The 6,924-nt window shown below is 50.4% G+C and overlaps 1 long non-coding RNA gene across 2 annotated transcripts in view; it reads left to right on the top strand.

The window, feature by feature from the left end:
* The first annotated feature begins 1,434 nt into the window (after positions 1 to 1,434).
* LOC109390859 (uncharacterized) overlaps positions 1,435 to 6,924 on the top strand; it is a 45,385-nt gene continuing 39,895 nt past the window's right edge. For both annotated transcript variants that reach the window (XR_002125659.1, XR_002125660.1), the window contains exons 1-2: positions 1,435 to 1,475; positions 5,973 to 6,156. This is a non-coding gene — a long non-coding RNA (uncharacterized LOC109390859). The remainder of the gene's footprint in view (positions 1,476 to 5,972; positions 6,157 to 6,924) is intronic.

The raw sequence follows: 6,924 nt of genomic DNA, 5'->3' as shown, positions 1-6,924 counted from the left end.
CAGGTCATGTCACAACACCAATCAGCTCACTAAACAGGACGACCTGGCCACCCCCACCATCCCAGTCATCTGCCATGGGTGATGATCGTGTGAAGACCATGGTTCCCAGTGTTCTGGGCTGAGGCTTGTCTGCTGGGGGTAAGTGACACTTGGATGTGTTCCCACCAACAAATGGGGCACAGATACTTTCAGACAGACAGACAGACAGACAGACAGACACACACACACACACACACACACACACACTTACAAAGATAGGAGGCTCCTCTAATTCATCTTCCCTCTACGTTTGCCTGGGAGCTGCCTTTTTCTCTGTGAAACATGTAGCCTGATGTTTACCCCACACGGACCTCGCCCATCAGTGAGGCTTCTCTCTCATATACTTGTCCTTGGGCTTCTGCACCCACTGGCGGAGTTGTAAGCTTACAAAGGGTCAGTTGTCCTTGTTTCCAAATCTGTTTATGCAAGTGGCACTTGTGATTGGAGTTGTGCCATTTATGTAAATAATTAAGTAAATCCAAATATTGTGAATGCACAAAACGTTCTTGTGTCTATAAAACTAAGTCAAAGTCTCTAAGGCAAATTGCTAAAAAAATTGCTGTCAAATTAGATGTGGATAAGCAACAGTAAGGTAAGGCTGGAAACAAAATTGTAAAAATCTAGAAGATTCGGCACTCATGTTGCTTTCCAAGTGTCTTTTAAGTTCATGCTCCACTTTAGAGAAATTGAAATTGGAAATGGAGGGTGACGTGTTCTGGGTTTGGTTTACACAACAAAGAGGACACAGCAGACCCACAGGCAAAGGGAAGACTTTGGTTGTACACTAAAGAAAATTAAAAAGGCAACGACTTATATGCTGAAAGTTGAAATAAAATGTTGGAGTTGGGAAGGTATGTAATTTTTTTAATGGTTTCTCCCAGAACCAACCTTTTTGATTAACCTGCTACCCCAAATTAATGGCTTTTCCTGTACTAAGGGACATGTCTGAATACACTCACTGTCACACACCCTTTTAAGCATATCCATGCACACACACACACACACACACACACACCTACACAAACACACACACAGATACACACACTCAGCCAAACCATGTACTTACACACACAGACATTTGGGTACACGCACTCTCACACCCCAGGCTCCAATGGACACACGAATGCCCACAGATATCTCGTCACAGGCGCACCCACCACCCCTATCAGTAATCCGCACACACAGGCCTGAGCACACACGTGCATGCACACACAAGCTGCACCTTTTTTCTTCTGCAAGAACAGTCAAGGCAATAAGCAGAGGTTGGTTTTTAATCAGAAATTCACACCTTGTTGTTTTTCTACCCTTGGCCCAGCGGGGGGTTGGGGAGGCCGGTGGAGAGGGGAGGAGGGAGGATGAGGCGGGACCGGTGGGAGGAGCCAGGCCTCCAGGCTCGATTTATCTAGCTGGCACCTGGCTGGGCAGACATGGAGCAGGTGAGCTGGGCTCCAGCTGCATTATTGAGTGAGCGCCTTGTTCTGCTTTTATCTAAAATGTAGCCAGGACTGCCCGAGGAGGCAGCCCTCCTGGAGCTTCAGGGGGTACGTGGGGGCTGTGACTCCTGGAAAAACAGGGGCAGTGGGCTCTGTGGGGTTCCAGGGCCTATTCAGCCCAGCCCCCCCCCCCTTGCCAGACTTGAGGATTTCCACTGGGGTTCTCTGGTCTGGGGCTTCCTAAAACTGGTCTCAGCACCTCCTGCATTGCATCTCAGGAGCCAGGCTAAGGAATCTGCATTGTTCAAGTTCCCCAGGGGATTCTTATGAGCAGCAATGTTGCGGAACCCCTAACAGAGAACATCCCACTGCCATAGAAAGACCCCCCTCAGGGAATCCCCAGAAACATATGGTCTCCTGGGTGTCTCCTCTCCTGGGTGTCTGCTCTCTTCAGGACCCTGTGTGACCTTGGCAGGGATGGGGAGGTTTCTAAAACAAGGAATAGAGCGAGGCCTGGAATTCTGGGAGCTGGAAGGAGCCTCATGCACGGGTCCCCTATTTTTATAAAAGAGGTGGCAGAGAACCTGAGGGAAAAGGACTCGCCCAAGGCCACGCAGAGAGTCAATGGTGTTGGCGGGATTTGAACCTGGACCACCTGGCTCCAAAGCTCACATTCTGTGTATGAGTTAGCACAGGCCAGGTTGTGCTGCCATAGCAAACAATCCCAAGCCTCAGTGGCTAACAAAAGTCAACAGAGTTTCTGTTCCTTATAGTCACTCTATTCATCTGGTTGACAGAGCAGCCGCCATCTTGGATTTTGCCAGTTGCTGGGCAGAGGGAAAGAGAGCTTTGGAGGTCGGTTGGCACTTAAATGTTCTGGCCCAGGAGTGACCATGCCTCTAACAGAAGTGGGCAGAACTAGCCTCATGCCTCACTTCCAACAACAGGAAGTGCAATCCTACCTCTTTCCAGGAAGGGGAAAGAATTGGAAGCTGTTAGTGAATCTTGTCTACTCTCTGCTAGTTGTTTGTGACATGGAGCCCAGGACCCTTTCTGTGTCCTTGAAAAGGGCCTTCTAGAGTGCCAGCCTGGGCAGCCCTTCGCCTCCCCTCTTCACCCCAGTCCCAGCCTCTCCAGCTCTGTCTCTGCAACTTCTGGCCTCCCCACCTCTCCCTTCCCTCCCTCATCCTCTCTCAGGCTCACCATCTCCTTCTCCTTATGTTCCAGTCCAGGGGTTTTGGGTTCCAGTCCTGGTTGCCTCTAACCCACTGTACTGGGTGATCCACAGTCCATCCTTTCTCATCCAGTGGGCCTCAGTTTGCCCATCTATACACTGGGACTCTGCCTCTGAATCTTGGCCTCCACTGCCTCTTATGGGAAGTGTTTCTGGAGGCCTCTGCATGTTGAGACAACAGACCCAGGGGAACAGACTTTATTTTTCCTCCTTTCCTATCCCTGTTTTTAGAAGTTCCCACATATGTTGGGTCTGAAGGCAGCCCACGCGTCCTGGGAGCTGAAGGGGCTGCGGCTTCTGCCAGGAAAATCCCTTCTTGGAGGTGGGGAGCTCTCCCCAGAGTGGGGTCAGGCCACGCCTCTTCCCCCACTCCTCTTCCCTTCCGTGGGGCGGGGGCCGTGTTGGCCAGTGCACTGGGCTGTGTCTGGGCAGAGAATTCTGTCAGCTCGTCTCCTTCTCACCTGGAGACAGCCCAAAAAGTGAGCTTGATATCTCAAGGGATTTAGGTGTGATGTTGGGAAGGACTTCCTGGCTAGGACAGTTGCTGGATGGAGGAATGAAGGACAAAAACACCTTCTCTGATATGGATATGATTTTTAATTAGTTACAAAACTTAAACATTTCTCCTATTTTAAAAGTCGTTAATATCACAAAAGTGGTGCATCCTGACTAAAAATAACAAAATACAGAAGTTTGTAGAGCACGTACATCCTACCCCCCACCAGGCCCCTCTCCAGGGGGCAGTCAGCAGTTTAGTGTGTGTTCTTCCAGACCTTTCCCCAGATACATACAAATAAGACCATAAGGTTTTATGATTTTTCTTTATAAAAATGGGATCATGTTTTTGCTTATACATACAGTTCTGTCACCTGCTCATCCACTCTTCAAATGCATATTGAAGCCCTGCTGTGTGTCTGGCCCTGCACTGGGCCCTGGGCTCTTGCACGGACCTCCCTGCCTGGATGCTGTAGTGTGGCTGAGAGGGAGGCCACCCCTGATCCTAGGAGACGCTGGTGTCTCTGGAGGAGAAGGCTGCTCATTCGTGGGACTGGTGGACAGTGGTCTCACCAGGCAGCCTCTGGAGCAGAAAGGGGGTAAAGAGGTTGTGCTGGCCTCATCACAGGGCAGTGAGGTGGTGCTGGTGTCTCCTCAGATGGATAGGCGGTGTGCAGGAAACAGAGTCCAGGCCAGACAGGGTCTGGGGCAGCCAAGATGGTCTCTTCTCAAGCCAGGCAGGATTGAGTCATTTTGTGGACTCACGAAGCCAGCTGTCCTGGAGGTTTCTGAGTTGGGGGTGTGGTGGGGCCACAACATTTACTGAGTGCCCACTATATGCCAGATGTTTTCTTACATGTTAATGAACCCTCTGGGCAGCCTTTGCCCATTCTAGAGTTGTCTGGATTAAATGTCGCCTCCTCCAGGAAGCCTTCCCTGGGGGTTGGCGCGTGAGTGTCTTTCTCTTGCTGCTATTATCCCCTGTACTTTTTCACTCCTTTATGGAACCCCTTCAGGGCAATGGCCTATTTGTAGATTCTGCCCCACCACACTGGACTGTAAACAGCTCCCTGAGGACAAAGACTATTAGTCAGGTTAGAGGCTGTATCCACCATTTTTAGCACAAATGACTGCAGCTTCCTGATGACCCCACACAGACACAAGACTTTGGGTGGGACCTGGGGTAGGAGCTGTCCCTCCCCAAAACTTTCCTTTCCTTTCCTTTCTTTAGAATGGGGACAACTCTCCCTGCCCTCCCCCACTCTTCATCTTGCCCCAACCATCAGATTCTGCATAAATATCTGAGGGTGGGCTCAGAACTTTGCCAGAGAGAGCGGTGAATCTTTGTACGTCCTTGTCACGGCTTGAATACCTCTTTTGATGGGGGAACTCACCACCACTCACAGAGCCCCTTCCTCTCTGCTGAAAAGTCTTTCCTTGAAAGAAGGAAAGGAATTTGCAAATCCCTGAGATTGGGAATCATAGCCAGTCAGCCCGAGATGGACCTGGACACCAGCCAATCAACTCACCATACCCTTTTACAAATTGATTACAGATTGAACTGACTCCAGAGAGGTTAAGTGACTTGCCCAAAGTCACACAGCAGGTGAATAGAGGATTGAAATCCCTGCTCATGATTCCTACTCGAGTGCTTCTTCCCCCGCCCAAGGGTCCTGGTTCTGACCTGTGGGCCTCACCGACCCAGGGAGCTTCCCCTGTCTCAGGGAGTCAATGAACTGAGGCCATGATGTTGGCAGCGTCCCCATCCTGACCATCCCTCCCTGACTGCCTGTGTGTCTGTCCGGTCCCTGGGATACAGCTGACTTGGCCTGGAAAGGCTGCAGTTCACCCTCACCCCCTACCTCGCCTCCTCCTTCCCCAGCTCCTCTCATTTTTCCTCTGAAAGGAAAAAATTAATAGAAAATGTAAGTGAGCAATCTCGCGGACGAGGCGGGTTTTCATTATTTGCGGCTGGGGAAGGCAGGCTGGGGCGCGGATCCCAGTGAAGCATGGATTCTGCCAGGAGCCTCGGGAGATAATTGAGCGGCAGCAGCAGAGGCGGCAGGCACAGGGCGGGCGCGGGCGCGGGAGCTGTATTATCATTAGAATTTACATGACACATTAGCCAGAAGTGGCAGCGTTCATCTTTCTAACCAAATCCCATTTACCAAATGAGCAGCCGACACTTATTTTGTCAGCTGGCTCTGTTCCCCGGGTGCCTTTCTGCTCAGAGCGCTCCGTGTGGGCTCCTGGCCCTTTGGGCCAGGGAAGGAGTGGCCACCAACATTTACTGAGTGCCCACTGCGTGCCAAACATGTTACTCAATCCTCATAATAACCTCTGTGGGCAGGCAGTGTTATTACACCCATTTTCTGGACAGGGAAACTGAGACTTGGGCAGGGAAGGCTATGCTTTAGTTTTGCATTGTTCTGGCAATAATAATAGTAAACTCTGAAGGTAGACTTCCTGGGTTCGAATCTTGGTTGCTCTTGTTCCACTTGCCAGCTCTGTGGCTGTGGGCAAGTTAGTTAACTTCTCTGGGTTCCCCCATCCTCACCTGCAAAATGGTATTTCTAATAGTACCCATATCAGGGCTGTTGTGCAGATTAAATATACCACTGAAAACAAAGTGACTCCCATTGAGTGAGCTCTTGATATCTATTAGTTATTACTATTATTATTTTTATTGCTAGCATATATTGTGCCCCCAGTAGATGCTAGGTGTGTGTTAGGTTCTCATCATTCATGATAACATTTGATCTTCCCAACAGCGCTGTGTATTTTTCTGATGAGAGACCTGAGACTCAGAGAAGTGAATTGGCTTGCCCAGAGTCACCCAGCTCCTGAGTGGTGAAGCTGTTTGCTGGAAACCGGCCTTTTTGAGACCAAAACCTGTGTCTCCCTGGCTGCATCAACTGCTTTCCTGCCCCAAGAGTTTGCTCTCAGGTCAGGATGGTAAGTCCTTGACGAGGATGGTACACTTTGAGCCACTCCTCTCAGCCGCCACTCTCTGACTTGGCCCCACCCCTCTATAGGGGTTGGGTAAGGGTGGGGATGGGCTCAGACCCTGCTGCTTTTGCTCCCAGGAGTGGCTGCTGCTGAGCCCATTATTCATACAGGGTGGTGCTGAGGGCTAATGATGGGGAACCCCTGATTGAGCACCTACTATGCACCCGGCCCTGTGGCGAGACAGAGATGAATGAGGTGCAGCTTCCAATGACAACACAAAGGGTATCACCAACAGAACATGATTAATTGCAGAAGGAACTACACAGACAACAGCCCGGCTAGAGTTTGCAGGCTGGGGGAGTCCTGCTCTGAACAGGGAGCCAGACTCTCAGATGCAGTGATGAAGGGCACGCTCATTCATTGGGCAGATATTTATTGAGCGCCTACTAGGTGCCAGGCACTGTTCTAGGTGCTTGGGGCTATCCCTAGGAATAAGCCAGACAAGGGCTCTGCTGCTATGGGATTTAAAATTCTCAGCAGATGACAAAGCATGACAATATAAAGTCATAATAAGCCAATTTCATTCAGATGGTAAATGTTCTGAAGACAATGAAAAAGGCTGATGGAGCAAAGGCAGGTGTTGATACTGAGGTCAGAGGAGGACTTCCAGAGGAGATGGCCTTTGAACGGAGACCTGCATTAGAAAGAGCCACCCATCCAAGGATCTGCAGGAAGAGTGTTCCAGGCAAACAAAGACAGGGGCTGGGGCTGGGG

Source organism: Hipposideros armiger, unplaced genomic scaffold (assembly GCF_001890085.2).
Source record: "Hipposideros armiger isolate ML-2016 unplaced genomic scaffold, ASM189008v1 scaffold_10, whole genome shotgun sequence".
Taxonomy (NCBI): Eukaryota; Metazoa; Chordata; class Mammalia; order Chiroptera; family Hipposideridae; genus Hipposideros; species Hipposideros armiger.
This window is presented reverse-complemented; position numbering and strand designations above follow the sequence as displayed.